Source organism: Camelus ferus, chromosome 1 (genome assembly GCF_009834535.1).
Source record: "Camelus ferus isolate YT-003-E chromosome 1, BCGSAC_Cfer_1.0, whole genome shotgun sequence".
Lineage (NCBI taxonomy): Eukaryota > Metazoa > Chordata > Mammalia > Artiodactyla > Camelidae > Camelus > Camelus ferus.
The window spans coordinates 80005726-80022393 of NC_045696.1; the positions used below are offsets into that span (position 1 = coordinate 80005726).

General features: G+C 39.4%; 1 long non-coding RNA gene and 1 other non-coding gene across 2 annotated transcripts in view; both read left to right on the forward strand.

Annotated features, from left to right (window-relative positions):
• LOC116665036 overlaps nt 1–16668 on the forward strand; it is a 37137-nt gene that overhangs the window by 6240 nt on the left and 14229 nt on the right. The window lies entirely within an intron of this gene.
• Nucleotides 5013–5084, forward strand: TRNAA-UGC. The gene has a single exon. It is a non-coding gene; the product is annotated as a tRNA-Ala (tRNA).

The following is a 16668-nucleotide window of genomic DNA, read 5'->3' on the forward strand; positions in this document are numbered from 1 at the left end:
GACAGAAAGAGGATGCTCTGCAAAATGCCTGTAATGGACTTTGAAATAAGGTTTTCTAAATCTTGTGACTATCGTGTGAAAAGCCTATTCATATTTTGTTTTAATTTAGAATTAATTGATCATAGACAGATAGACACATATTTTTAATATTGTACAATTGTTAACCCTATTCTAGCATTTCTCCATTTGTAAATATACTGGATGCCTCAAAATGTAGAAATGGCTCTGGCATCTCTGAGAGTACAAATATTAAAGATAGGGTGAAACCATGGAAATGACATCATCGTTTTCTAGCACTTAAATCATCACAAAATAACTACCCTTTACTTTTAAATCTCCACTAAAGGTTTCTTATTGACTCTCTTTATAATGGCATGATGGCATTTCACTGTGGTTTGAAATTGTATTCTGCTGCACTTTAATCTAAATCCCTCCTGCATCAATTTCACTCCATTCTTTCTTGACCTATTGGTGTAAATAGAAAAAAAAAATCATTTACCATCTCTCATACTGGCTGTTCCTTACCTTTTTCGCAGTGTATGTGGACAAAGTACTTTGCTTAGCACAGATGCTGAACAAATATTGCTCAGATTTAACCAATGAAATCAAGTGCATTTATATACCAAAAAAAAAAAAAAAATACATTGGCTATTGAGCAAACTACTTCTTCCAAGACACTTTATGTATATTACTTTACAACATTCCTGTAAACTTGTTTTTATTATCCCCATTTACACAGCTGAAAAAACTGAGTCCTAGAGAGGCTCAGTATCTTGCCCTAGGTCACACAGCTAGTGAATTTTAGAATTGAGACTTTTGCCCAAGTCTGTCTGGCCTGAAAGCCCTGGTGTTGGCTTCAGGCTAGTAGGTCACGTCTCACCTTTGGTCCCAGGGTTGGATTTGACTGCTTTTAATTGCCGAGAGACTCCACATGCGCTTTCTAATTAAAACAGTTCTTAACCAGGAACAACTCTGCAGAGAATTTGAAAAAAACGAAGAGGAAATCTGGAGAGGTCAGAGCTTTGAAATGTTTTCTCATCATATTTCTTGAAAGTAATTGCTCAGAAAGATAAGGTAGTACTTACTTCCAGTAAAACTGTGACAGTCCCAGAAATGCTGACTCACTTGTAATGGGACATCATTCCTGGAACCATGACCCATATAAAGGGGCCTGTCAGAGCTCTAGCAGACATGAAAGGGCCTCTGTGATCCTGGAACCTCTTCTCCTTCACTTCAGTCAGAGTGTGCACAGGACACCATCTGTCAGCTTAAAGCTCACGTGAAACTGTAGTAGAGAACCCAGCATTACTCAGGTTGTCTCCTAAAATGTGTAGCTACCAGGACATTTTTTTCTTTAAAATGAACGAAATTTGAAATGTGTCCTTTACTATTTTCATATTTCCTTTTTTGGATTATTTTACCCTGCTTCATTTCCCAGCAAGTCATTGTTACAGAGTTCTGCCCTAGATTAGAGCAGGAAGCAGAGCTCTGGCCCTCTCTTTCCAAAACCCTTGCCATGTAATTTCTAATATTGCTCTGGCCAAGCCTTTTAAAGTTTCATTTCCACTCTATCACTTCTCATGCTCTCTTCAGTACTCAGCCTTCAACCCACTATTCCCCTCACTACAGGAAAATGGACTCATTCATGCACCTCCAAAGAGTCGTGTTGCATGGATGTTTGCATTCCTTATTTATTTGATCGCTGCAATACGTGATACCATTCACCATTCCCTCCTTGAAACTTTTCTATCCCTGGACTTCCTTGGTATAATTGTCTTCTCTTTTTGTTTTCCTCCTATTTGTCCAATCTTCCTCATTTTCATTCATATAAATGCTTTCATACCACTCATCCTTCTTCTTTCTGCACCTTAAATGTTAATCATTCATGGGATTCTGCTTCTGCACTTTTAACTACACTCTTCCTAGGTGATCTCATCCTCAAGACTTCAGATGTGCCCGTTATACTATGTCTGCCAAATACTATAATCACAGTGAAGGCAAGGATCACACCAATCTTGGCCTGGAGAACAGAAACTAATTCATAGGTGTTTGTTGAATGCATTAAGTATCTGTCTCCAGCCCAGGTCGTCCTCCTGAGCCCCAGACAATAAATATGTGTATATGTGCATGTAGGTATACAGATTATATACCTCCGGTAGGGCTACTCCACCTGAATGTCCTACAGGCATCTCATATTTATCTTATTCAAAAATAGCTATTCTTGACTGGCCCCCAACCTCTTCCTTACCTTTCATTCTCTATTTTAGTAAATGGCACCATGCAAATCAGACACCCTGGAGATTGTCTTTATGACTCCCTTTTCACCTCACCCCATACCTAATTATTCATCAAACCCATTTAATTTTCTCATGTAAATCTATCAATGCTATCCTTTCTGTTCCATCCACTCACCCTGCCATAACCTTAGTTCAGCCCTTCAACGTTATGCAGCTACCATGGCCTCCCTCTCTTGCTCTCTCTTCAGCCCCTGAACACCTCAGTGCCGCCTGTACACTGCTGTGAGAATGTTTTTTTCAAAAACAAACCCAATCACATGCAGTTACATATCCAATATTAAAAGCCCACGAATTTTTCCTTTCTCTGTGCTTAAAAGCGCTGCAACAGGCACCTTTCGTGAAGGACTCACTCAGGGCAGTCGCAGCCGCGCCCTGTGACAGGATTCAGCCGACCTCCTCTAATGGGGATCAGAGCCCTGGGTCAAGAGTGGCCTGGATTCTCAACGCTTTGTTCATGCTCGGGCAGTGGTGCCTGAGCCACAATCCTTGCCAATATATTTATCTTGAGTAGTGCTTATTTCACTACTTAAAAATTATTGCTAGGATCCCTCAGGCTAGTTAAAATGAACCTTCTAGTGCTAAGTGAGATGGCTGAGAGTTAAATGTTCGCAGAGCTACCTGAGTAGTGTCTTTCAAATGCTTATGAACCTCGTGTGGAGTGTGTATGTCTGGTATTAGCAGCCTGCCCCTGGAGGTATGCGCCTGGAGGTAAAAGGCACACGTATGTTTTACGCTTTCTATATTGAATCATTTTAATCTAAATTACAGACAATATAACGCCCTATTTTGTGGGGCCTTACATGCATGCCTAATTTGCCTACCGTCTAATTAAGTAGAATCAGTACATACTCAACCCTTGGCATTCTTGCCTTAATGCTCAAGACAAGAATGGATATGCAACAAATGTTTTGTTAATGAATCAGTGAGTGACTTTACTAAACCATTAGTTATAAGGGCAAAAGTTTTGGATGGGAACTCAGAATTCATTTCATCTATCCAGGTGTCAATCTTCCATTTCTCTGATAGGAGCTGAACCATATGAAAATGCCATCTTCAATGTTGAAAAACGCACAAGCTCTGGCAATTTTATGTGGTCCAGTCTCCCATGATGCTTCCAATACACCTTCAGATAAACAGAGGGAAACTAGTTTAAAGCACTTTCAAGAATCAAGTTCTATTCAAATGCGTAATTGCGAGGTCCCAGGAGGAGCAGATCCTTACTTCAGTGCTGCCCGTGCCTCCATCCGCCTTAATATTCTCTTTTTTTTTTTTTTTGAAGTATAGTTGATTTACAATGTTGTATTAGTTTCTGGTATTCGGTAGGGCCCTGCAGTTGCCATGAAGTTGTCACAGATCAATTAAATCCTGAGCGCTTCTGAGGTGACATTCAGATTAGTGGGAGGGTGAAAGAAAATCAATTCTTCCTTTTCAGTCTGCAGGTGCCGGCGGATTTCCTGGTGTGAGGAGTGAACTCTCATTTCAAACACAAAGACAAAGATGGCCTCTCCTTTCAGGGCCACTAGCTGATTGCTGAGGTGATGCAGGAAAGAATAGAAACCCCAGGGGTCTTGCCTTACTGTTAAGGGCACTGACACAAAAAGACCTCTTTAGGAGTTAGAAAGGGGAGAGGACAGAATTCCTATTTCACCAATCCTTAAAGTAAAATTACCTTGCGAATTTGGGCTTCAAACAGGGATAAGAGCACCAGTCTTTATTATCTGGCCTACACGTGAAGGAAAGAAATGTATTTTGAGAAAAAGTGTCACCATGGAGTGGGGAGGGGAAAGAAAGACGAGACAGGGTGAGGCGAAGTGAATTCCTCCGTTTAATTAGCAATCACCCCTGACCTGCCAGACGCAGCTAATGTTATTCCTGAATGGTTGAGTCAAAGCAAAAGAGCAGGTAATTGGACAGCATGCACCGGAGCATTGCGAAGCATTGCATTTCCAGGGTTTGCACTGAGAGCAAACTGGATATATGGGCTATGCTTTTAATACATTCTGCTTTCTAATTAGCAATCAGGGCTGATTTGTCAGTCATTCTACCTATAATGCATAAAGCACTGGAAAGCAGAGGGGGGAAAAAGCAAGTTCAGAAAATCAATTATGCTTATATTTATATCCCCTCAAGACTGAGGCGTTGCAAAAACTGCCGAAATATTATCTTCTCTTTACAAAGGAGCAGAAAGGAAGGGTGAGATTGGAATTCAATGTAATGAATAAATCTTTGGCTGTTTGGGGAACAGTACAATAGCTGAATATTTATGAGACTGATGATGAGAAATGCATTTCATATGGTCAGCAATTGTGGAAATTTTCTACCATTTTTACAGGGCATAGGAACAAGTACACGTTCAAGAAATATGGAGTCATTTTTTACATGCGAGGAGTTAACAGAAAATGTTTTAAAATCTAGCGTTTTTATTGATAGTTGGCAAAATGGGAATTTCTCATCTATCTCAAAAAGCCAGGAGTGTAACACTTATAAGAGGTGAAACCAAATCCCCCTAAAACCTACTTCCCCTGCCAAGTTTATGATAAATCCTCTACCCAATGCTTTATTCTCTTTCTTGCCCCACCCCTGTTTCCCTCAGGATTGAGGAATATCAAAGAAAAGGGGGGATTGAAACCAAGCAGGATCCTGCAGAGACCTCCCAGGTACAGAAGTCCCTACATGTCCCCCATTTTTTGTTTGAAAAAGGCTTTGGGGAGGGGAGTGGGTATAGCTCAGTGGTAGAGCACATGCCTTGCATGCATGAGGTGCTGGGTTCAATCCCCAGTACCTCCATTTCAAAAAAAAGGAAAGAAAAAAAAAGGCTTTTGTCTCCTAGGCCTTCCCTGAGTTCCAAAGAGCAGGCTTAAGCAGTTACTAATTAAGTAATAGAAGGCAGAAACAATGGAAAAGCAGTCAAGCAAGAACAGTAATGGTAGCTTAAACAATAGTTCAGATATAAAACAGACCTAGTTCCTCCTCAGGGGATATACATAACAATCTGATGCATATTTCTGAGTTATTCTGCAGAAACTAAGACCATCACCCCACCCCCCAACTCCACTCCCTCGTCAGCCCAGGTGGAGTAGACCCCAGACTGATTGGAACCAGAAGGATGATGATTAAGATTTCTGAAACATTGGTAGTGTTACCTCACTTCCAGCCAATTAAAAGAAAGTTCACAGCTGCAACCCTCACCCTAAAAGTTGCCTTTAAAAACCCTTCTCTGAAAGCCATCAGGGAGTTTGGGTCTTTCAAGCACCAGCTGCCTATTCTCCTTGCTTGGCACCTTCCTGTGCTTTCCTTCACCACAGCCTGGTGTCAGTAGATTGGCTTTGCGAGCAGACCCAAGTTTGGTTCAGTAATAAAGCTAATATATAGTTTCCTTCCAGCGTTTTAAAGAGGGTAGTCTAAACTCATTCAGTGTCCTCCCTTCCTCAGCTCATATTCAGTCCTCAGCCAAAACATCTGCCTCCCATTACCACCATCCATCAGAACTAGCCCTGCCAAGGCCACCAGTGACTTCTTAATTTCCAATTCAGTGAGTACTCACCTGGAGTCATCTTAACGGACTGCCCTATAGTCATTGCCATGACTTCTCCCCTCTTTTTTGAAAGCTCTCATCCTTGGTTTTTGTGATGCCTAACTCTTGATTCTCCTGTCTCCCTGGTCATCCTGTTTCTGTCTCTTGTCCGAACTTCTCTTTATCTGCATGTGTCTTAAATATTGGTGCTCCCTGCTTCACCCTGCACAGGCGAGTTTTCTCTGAATATTATTTGCTTCCAACCTTATGGTTTTAATTACCATTGGCAAGCTGAAGATACCTAAATCTCTTGTTCTGATCCTATGCCTGAACCTTAGGTTCAACATCTAATTTCCATCTAATTCACCAACACTTTATACTCAAAATGCTGAAGTAGAACTGGTTATCATTTCAGCTTCCAGCCCTGCTCCTCCTCTTGCCCTCCCAGTTGCTGTGCGGTGTTTGTGGCAGGCAGCCTCCCCCGCAGGTGCCAATGACTTCCACTTCCTGGTCATGCCCTAGTGGCACCCGCTTCTCTTGAGTGTGGGCTAGTGACTTGCTTATAACACATGGAATATGGAGAAGAGCACTTTCAGGATTAGGTGGCAAAAGAAGATAGTGACTTCCTTCCTGCTTGTTCTCTCTTTCTCTCTCCTTGACTTGCTCTGAGAGAAGCCAGCTGCGGTGTTGTGAACTGGCCTACAGAGGAGCTCACAAGACCAAGGATGTGACCAGACAGCAGCCAAGGAGTACCTGAGTCTGCCCACAGCCTGAGTGAGACTGTTAGCGGCTTCTCCCCAGGTTGAGCCTTGAGATGGGTCAGCTCCTTACACCTTGATTGTAACTTTGCAGAGCTTGATCCAACTCATATACCACATGAATTCACTGTGTACTAGATTAAACAATAGATTATTTGGGAAAAATATACACGTGGTGAAACTGTAAAAAAAAGACGAAGAGGGAAATGATTAATACAATATTAGGAGAAGTGGTTACCTTGGTAGAAGAATACAGGGGATAAAATCAAGGAAGGGATCAGGGATTTCTGAGGTGTTGGTACTTAATATTTAAGCTTGATGGCAAGAAGTGATTATTTGTTTTATTATCCTTTAAATTTTATCTGTGCTTTGTATGTATTTCTGCCTATATACATAGACAAATATATTATACCAAAGATATATAGATACATATGTGTATCTATATATCTTTGAACACATGATACATTTCACAAATGCTCGGTTTGGTTTTTAACTCGTATTTTCTCATGATTAGATTGACCTTAAGGCTTCTGGGTGAGAGTACCACACAAAGTAGTGTTTGTCCTTAGTGCATATCAGAGGGTCAGACCTTATTCCAGGTGATACTAAGCTTGAACATGAGCTAAGGTGGTATCTGTGAAATTTTTCCTCTCTAAAGTTACTGTTATTCCATTTGTAATTAATGTAAGTGGTTTGAGACTGTGCTAATATCCTGTTTCTCCTCAAATTTTTGCTGAAAGATGTTAGCATGTATCTTAGTGGGTCTTAATACTAGATTTGCCTTGTAATGATTTGTATTGCCTTCATTCTTTCAACTCTTTTTTTTTTTTAATTGGTTGTTTTTATAGTGTTATTTTTTTTAACTGAAGTACAGTCAGTTATAGTGTGTCAATTTCTGGTGTACAGTCAATGCTTTTTAATTGGAATTTTTCTGTAGAGAAGAGCAGTCCCTTCTCATTTATTAATTTCATTATGTATTTATATCAGTACTCACTCAAGGATACTTATTTTATTCTATTGGTTATAATCCAATATTATTTTTATGTATTTTATTTCAAATCATTCCACTTTTGGCCATTGGGAGTTCCACCTTAGCTCCTGTGTCTTGTGACATGCTGTCATCCCTTTTTTGAGTACTTCTCTATTTTTTGACACCACAAGATATTCCAGTCTCATCTTTTATTTTTTCTGCCCCAACTTTTCCAAGGAGCTCTGGTTTCTTCTACAGGAGAAGTGAATTTATAAACCAAGATTTTGCCACTAGGGGTACTCATGGCTACTGAAGTATCATTACTCCTAGGCTCTCTCAATGAACAAAGATGAGAAATAAAGATCAATACTAACCCACATATACACACATCTATATTTATTTCTACATCTATCCATCTGCGTATATATATTAAAAATTGTAAATTTCCACATTCATAAATCATACCCATGATTCCAGTCCAACACCATGAGGTTCATTTCAGCCTTCTCCCTTTATTTATCTGTAACTTTTCTGCAACAGTGAGAGATCCAGCTCTTGTTTTCTACAGTATGTTCACTTGTTTGTTCGATACTAGTATACACATAGAGTAGTTACATAATTGCTCATCTATACTCTCATAAGAAACAGATTTACTAACTAAAGTAGTTGCACACGGTTCTTTTTATCTTTAGCCTCACAGTATCCTGTCAAAATATTATTTTCCAAAGTAATTTAGGTTAGTTCTTTTCTGTCCATTCACTTCAGTGCAGTTAGGTCATCCATTTGTAAGACAGGTTCATTTGTTACTGATTACATTCCATTTTGGATTTCCCGCACTTCCTGGTTGATTTTAAGTATCAACTGGGAGGAAGGGATGTATGTGAAACATTACTATGGTTCTAAAAGTCAAACTTCTTTTAAAAAGTACTCAGAAGAGTGTTTTTGTCCCTTTTCATCCCTATTAACCTGTCCCCATTCACTCCTTCCTGCACGTTTCCTACCAAACACTGTAGATAACCAATCTCTTTAGTTTCTCATTTATCTTCCCCATATTTCTTTTGCATAAATGTGCAGATACATATGTATTTTCTTTCTCACATAAAAAGGTAGCATGATATATATATATATTCTGTTTTCCTTTTCCTTTTTACTTACTGATAAATATGCCCTGGAAATCACTCCATGTCAGTACATAGAGACCTTCCTCATTCTTTTTTACAGTAGCAGAGTACTCCATTTTCTAGGTGTACTATCATTTATCTAATCACTCCCCTTCGAGTTAGAATTTAGGTTGTTTTCAATATTTTGTAATTACAAACAATGCTGTCTTAAATAACCTTGGCATATGTATTTTGTATATATTAGAAATATATCTTCAGGGTAGATTCCTGTAAGTGGGATTTCTGAGCCAGAAAGCAAGTGCATGTGTAGTTTTGTTAGGTATTCCCCACTTCCCCTCGAGAAGAGCTGTGCTGGTGCACGTTGTCTGCAGGAACTTACTAGGCAGTGTCTGTGTCCTCACTGCCTTACCAACAAAAGATGTTGATACGCTGTTTTTATTTTTGCCAGTCTGATCGTGAGAAATTATGCTTCAGTATTGTTTTAATGTACATTTATATAATTATAAGTGAATCTGAACATCTTTTCATATGTTTGAGTGCTACTTATATATTTTTGTGTCTGTTCATGATTTTTTTCCCATTTTTCTAATAGGTTTCAGTCCTTTGTCTCTCGATTTCTGCTTATGCTATATTTGTCTGTGGTGTACGTTACAGATATTTTCTCCTGTTTGTCAGTTGTCTGTTGGTTTTGTTTATAATGTGGTGGGGGTGGAGGTTATCATGAAAGCTTTTTAAAACTTTTCATGCAGTCAGATTCAGATTTCTTAATCTTTACTTTTATTGATCCTGGATTTTGAGTCACAGAGAGTCTTTCCCTACATCTTTAATAATGTTAGAGAGGAATTTTCCCATGTTTTCTTCACATACGTGTATGTTTTATTTTTTTACATTTAGATCCCTAATTGCTTTGGAGTGTAATCTTGTCTATAATGTGAGATGTGGATCTAATTTCATCTTCTAAATGATTATCCAGTTATGCAGCACCATTAAAAAGTCCAGCTTTACCCCAGTGATTGGAGATGCCATCTAATAAATTAATTTCTCAATCTGCAACAATGAAGAGATTATGAAAACCATCAACAGACAAAAGACATTTCACAAAATTATTTACTACAGAAAGCAGATAAAAGATCATGGACAGATGCATGTGGGCTGAGGAAGTTCACACAGGGGAAGGACATTTTATAAGGATTTTTAAAAAGCCAATTCATCGAGAATACATAACCATCTTAAATGTGCATAACTGTAAAGTGTCTCTTGACTGATTTTCTAATCTAACAAAATGCTATGGCTCTCATTTAACACAAAAGTTGAGTTGAAAAATCATTTCTTTGTTTGTTCCTCTGAAATCGTTTTCCATTTCACCCCACAGAGCCAGAGGCATAATGAGGAGTTCCAGCCACATCTACGATAACATCTTGACTTCCTAACATCCTTTAGGTCCTTGGGAAACAGCTGGATATAGTATTCATTCAATTCTTCCAGCTGTGAGGTTTTTATCTTTTGCTTTTGGCTTTTTAAAATTTTACCAGTTCATTTCCATTCTCCTAGGAAAGCTTCAGATAATAAAAACATCAATTTGTTTTAAAGGGAGTGGTTCTGGGATAGGACTTTCTATTCTCAAAGAACATGAAAAGCCAAGCAGAGCCACTCTTGGCTACATCACACAGGCCATCCAACTCTGTGTTAGATGTGAGTACTGATCTGCTTCCCATCCTGCTAAAGCACTGAGATGAGTCATCTAATTTCATAAATACTTGGTGTTAATTACAAAGTAGGTGAGGAATTTTGCTGTAAGTAGGATCAGTCTGACATTTTGGAAGCTCTCCAGAATCCAGCTTTAAGATGTGCCTGAGGAGGGTAGACTAAGTAGCTAGGATTCATACCAAAAGATTTATCCATGTCTCTGAGCTGTTAGATTCTATGAGTCAGCTAAAGTCTTCACTTCATGTTTATGAAATGTCTTTCCTCCAGGGAGTTCTCCTCACATTCATTATCTCTTTAATCATCCACCTATTCCCTTGGAGAGAGCAAAGTGAGAAAGCCCGGGTGAAGTTAGCTCTTTTAAATCCCAGGAGGGATTATTAAGGCTCAGAGAGAACAAATAATGATTCAAATCCATGAAGAAAAAAAAAAATGCAGGCCTAAGGAATTTTTGGAGTAATCATATAGATTTTGTCTTTTTCAATCCCTGAAATGTATACTGAGAATAGGGGGTGAACTCTGCCTGATGAGCATCATTAGTGCTAACTGATAATTTAATGTGAAAAAACTTCAGGGCACCGTGACAGTAATGAGGGTCAGAATTTTCACATGATACGCAAACCTATTAGATTCTTTTCTGGCCAAGCTGCTGAAAGTCCTCTTTCCTTGCCCACGCTATGAGGATTTATGAGATCTGTCTCAGTTAGGGATAAATCACTGAATTTCCTTGTCTGTAAAATGAGGCCGCTGGTCCAGCCCATGCCTTTTGCCCTAGGTACTTGGTGAGAATGAAAGATTCGAAAAGTTCCTTATTCCTTGGGAAAGAACAATTACATATGGCTAGTCAGGCAAATTTTACAGATTGAATGCCCCAAGACTTAAAGAGAAACAAGGACTTTATGACATATGACCTGAGTGAGGATTTTAATAAAAATGAAAATACATACAAGTGCCTGTTGCTGTTTCGCAGCTCCTGACATTTATTTCTGGTGAATTGTGGTTATGATCTTAACCAATGAGGCTTTTATAGGTTGGTCACCATTTGCAGATATTGATATGTCTATTACACATACGAGGGAATGAAAGTAACATTTTGGGGATACTGCATGCATAATTTTAATTATTCCTGATAACAACCAAAAGAAGAAAGCATTATTATCCTCAGTTTACAAATAAAATGGAGAGATAGATAAAATTACAACAGAAACTAACTCAGGATATCACAACCAGTAGGTGGTAGAGTTGAGCTTTGAATTCAGGTTCTTTGATTTTTAAATACATGTTCTTTCCAATACATGGAATGTTTGCCAGCAATGGCATGTTTCATCTTAATTTGAATTATTCCAATATTTTAAATTATGTAATTCACAAAATAGAGATGTGATCTATATTCGTTGTTTTGAAACTGTAGGGCTTCTGGACAAAATAGGAGCTAACTCAACTCTCATGTGTGGAAGAGGGATAAATGGTGTCCCTCTCTGGAAGAGGCCTCCCTGGGAAGTCTGCAGCACTAGGGACTCTCTGCACGATGCTCCATGAGTGCTTCATGACCTGGGAAGGAAGTACTAAGGGCATTTTTTAAACATATGACAAAATGATAATGTTCAAGGCTAAAATTATTCCTGCCACATACTGTGGCATTCGTTTTCAACTTGTCCCAACATCCCTATGGGATGCAATACACCGATATCAGTAACAGTGGTGTGGTTCTCTGCTCCACCAGGTCACAGTCACGTGGGCAGCTTGTCTGAGTACCTTAGGGTACTGCAGAAGTTTGGAAATTTGGAAAAGGCCCCTTACTTGGATGATCAGCTGTGAGAGGTGGAGGAGGTAGGGAGAGCCATATTCCCACCACTGAATAAATTCAATCCTCATTATAACAGACCATGCCTTAAAGCAAGTTATTAGAAATATAACTTAAAAAATTACAAACAAGTTCGCCTTCCTCCAGACTGATGTAGCTCCATGCCAGGGCATGTGGTTTGATAAGTACAAGGCTGTTCTTCCGTCCTGACTCTCCTCTCAGGGCTAGTTGGAACATGATCTCCACAGCCACAGGCAGTGACCCTTCTCAGGGACTATGAAAGGACCAGTCTCCACATTCCACTAGAAACACAGAATGGCTCTAATGACCTGTCAGAAGATTAAAACCTCAATCTCCTTCCCCTTCAGTAATTACCAACAGTTCAGTTTACTTACTTAAAAAAAAAAAAAGAAGAAAGAAAACATACGTACAAAAAGAAGTTTAGCCTAACCAGAAATTAAAGAAACGCAAACTAAAATCATTTTTCACTTCAGGAAATTTGGTTTAAAATGGAAGTTTTTAGCTTTTCTTGAAAATCTAAAGATTCGGGCTGTACTTAGTCTTTATTTCTGGATGGTGAGAGTTGGCAAACGCTGAGTACCGGCCTCCCCCCGAGATGGGGCTTGCTGTCTCCAGTGAACCCCTCTTGCCTCATGGGTCTGCCTGCTCACTTGCCCGGCTTCTGAGTTTGCAACCCTGAGGAAGCACCCTTCTCTGCTCCAGTCATTTGTGACCTGAGAGGTGGAGTCAGGTGACAGGAAACAATTCCCTATTTGTAAAAGATGATGTGGTCCTGCTCCCTCAGCAGAGGGCCATGGATATAGAAAACCTTCACAGGGAGCTCTGGGGTGGGGCAGACTTTCTGAAGCTTGGCTTATGCATTGCACAAACAGGACAAAATCATATTTTGTAAATATCAATATAGACCTTTTATTTATGTAGAGCTATGGTCACAAGTCAGTGAAAAAGCAGGTTCAAATCTATAAGATAGTGTCCCATTTTGAATAAAAAACATTTATATACAAGCATTGCTTGTTTTTTGAATCCATTCCCTTCCTGGTTTGAAATGTTGGATATCAAAGTTGAAATAGTGGGAGAATGAGCAATATGTCTGTTTCAAGTCTGTCCAAAAGCCCCAATCAATTTTCCAAAATTTAGCTCTGTTTTTTTTTTTAATTGGAAGTATAGTCAGTTTACAATGTTATGTCAATTTCTGGCGTACAGCATAATGTTTCTGTCATCCATTTACATACATATATTCCTTTTCATATTCCCTTTCATTATAGGTTACTACAAGATATTGAATATATAGTTCCCTGTGCTATACAGTAGAAACTTGTTTATTTTATATGTAGTAGTTAGTATCTGCAAAGCTCGAACTCCCAATTTAACCCTTTCCACCCCCCTCCACCCAGTAACCATAAGTTTGTTCTCTATGTCTGTGAATCTGTTTCTGTTTTGTAAATAAGTTCACCAAAATTTAATTCTTAAACACCTATATAGTAATAACCCTGAGGATTTCTGCATAAATCTATTATTAAGAAGTCAACTACATAATTATTTAATGGGCTTTTTAGTGGATATATTTTGATGTAATATTGAATAATACAGTGGAAATTTGTTCTTCTATACTACAAGCATATACTGTGATGTAAACTAAAAACTATTATATAGTTTAAAGTTATGCAGTGAATACAAATAGCACTGAGTTAAATAAGCAAAAATGAAAATTTTTAAAAATGCTTACTTACCAAACAAGGAGTGCTTTATGGAGAGGAGGATGGAGCCTCAGTTAGGTAGACACTGATGCCCTGCAGGGGTGGGTGGAGGTGCAGGAGTGAGCTAGCAGAGAGCAAGAGGAACAGCACTCCTGCAGTTCGCCTACCTTCAAGTCCAAGGACCTTGTGGACAGTCATCTCTTTTTGGCAGTTGAGTCTGAGAAGTGGATGGCTATGAACCATTATCTGATATGGTAGCTAACCAAGGACCAGAACAAACAACTTGCAAAAGCAATCATTTTATCTACATAATTCCACGTTTTCTGAAGAGCCAGCAACAGGCATTTATGGCTCCTCTTCTTTCTCTTGCTTTGACCTACAATGAACATCAAGTTGAACAAGTTCCTTGGTTGTAAGTTCTTTGTACCATCCCCTTCACTAAATCTAACCTCCTTCAAAAGATTTAGGATTTTTACTTTGCGTTAATCACTTCCTTGAAACCTTGGAAGTCAGCAACAATTACGGGACCAGTTTTTCCCATACTCCATTCATTGTTTGTTATGATACATGCCAAACCCAGTTGATAAATTTGAAGACCTTCTAAATGTCAAAACTCTTCCATAAATCCTTGATCGATGCAGTGTTGCCTGCATCCCCAGACGATATGTCAGCATATAAGGGCCGCATACTACATCACCGTCTGTAAACAGTATGCCTTGAAGGCTGCAGGACTCTGAGAGGCTACAATAAGACATAATAATGCTGGGAGGCATAAGACTACTGATATTGTCTCCGTAATTGTCAACACTAGAGGGACATGTGGGAGCATTGTCTATTATCAAAAAAGCGTCGTTTGCAAGTTTTTCATCTTTGTGTACCCTTTGATGAATAGGCAGTTCCTCATGTAATCACTGAACACTGCCTTGGTCACCCAATCTTTATGAGTTGAATATCACATAACAGACAATTCACTCTTCAGTAGTCCCTAAAAGGCACTGGGGTTTCTGAAGTGATACACCGGTGGAGGTTACAGCTTAACATCACGTTCACTTTAAAGCAGTGTTAGCTTATTTTGGATTGGTTTGTGTTCTGGCACTTTTGTCTCCTTTCTGAAATGAACATACAGGATAATATTTGTTTCCAAAATAGCCCAATTTCATCCACATTAAAAATTTGCTCTGCAGTTCAGTCACCTTTGTCAGTAGTTCTCTGCAATTCGTGGGCTCATCTAGTTTCTTCACAGGCTTTCCAGTATTCTTAGAAGGCATTTTCATGCAATGATGTGGGGCGTCTGAGGAGATAATGCACCACGTGTGTAAACTGTGCAGGCACAGGATTCAGTGTTGCCCAAAGAAGAGCTGAGAATCTGCTGCTGCACTTTGTCTATTTTCTCTCCTGAATTTGTACACAAATCAGTTTTGTTGCTGTGACAATGTGAATTTGTTGTAACAAGTTTTCCTTTCAGATGGTTAGGAAAAAAATTTATATGTCGTTTGAACAACACTCAGTTGGCAAGAATTATCCATTATAAGACTATACAAGGATATAAACCAAGGTTAAGAATAACTATCCCCAAAAGATGGGGCAAAGTAATTTTAATGATTTTTCTTTTTGTTCATCAGTGCTTCTAACCTGCTGAAAATAAATATGTATCAATTTTATAGTTAAATGGAGAAAACAGATAAATCAGTAGAATAACATGCCATCTACCTGGCTTAGCAGAGTACAGTCCCACCTGAACCACACCTTGTTTTGGTCCTCCAACCAGAAAGGCACTTTAACAATATTTCCAATCCGCTTCTACTGCAAAACTTTATTTAAAATGTAACAAGATACTAAAATGGAACTCAGTTTTGAATCAGTTTCAGCAGAAGCCACCACAAAGCTGAGAGCCAAACAATAGATGACAAAGGAGACTCACAAAGGAGGTGTCAGAAAACTGGTTTTTCAGCCTTTAGTTGAACCCCATGTCAAAGGTTATAAAAAGGTTTTGTAGAAGAGGTGGGAAAGAAAACTTGCAGTGTTGTGACATTTTCCCTTTTCCCACCTTTGGGAGGAAGAAGGGTGTTTCCTGCAGCTTTACCTCAGCTTGGAGAAAGGGGCTTGAAGGAGAACATTTAGAGAACGTAGGATGTTGAGACACAGGGGACTGGGGTCTGGCACATCCTGAAGAATCCACCACCTGAAGTAGAAGAGCCAGGCAGCAGGGGGCGCTAGCTGCGCTTGTCCAGCTAGCCAGGGCACAGCACCACCAGGCAAGCAGCCGAGTGAGATGCTTCCCGACGCTGACTTCTGTCTTCCCCGCAGCAGAGAAATCCAGGGTAACTGAGTCATAGAGATCGGGAGGGCGCAGTCAGGAAGGAAAGAGAATTTCAAAACCTGGAAAGAAGCACGATACAAGACCTTGTCCTTTTACCACCACAGACATACAGCCCGATCTGAAAGGAGGAGGAAAGTTCAACTTCAAATGAAGTTCGGAGTTTTGATTATTTTAGTGGACTGAACATAATAAAGACCAAGAGGAGAGTATTCTTGTGACTAAAAGTGAGTGGAAATGTTTCATCTTCTGCGAATGTTAAGCAAATCCCAGGGACCTGTCCTAAATTTCATGAAAAGAGTGGGGAAAATCATCAGGCAGTAAATGATGGTGGCGTGACAGTGGGAGCTGAAGTTGCTTATTTCCATTTGCTCGTGTTACTAAAGCTCCCACGTGTCCTGCTGCTACCTTCACTGTGAAGAGGGTACGGCGTACTTCATACTCTACACTAAGCGTCTTCTTTAC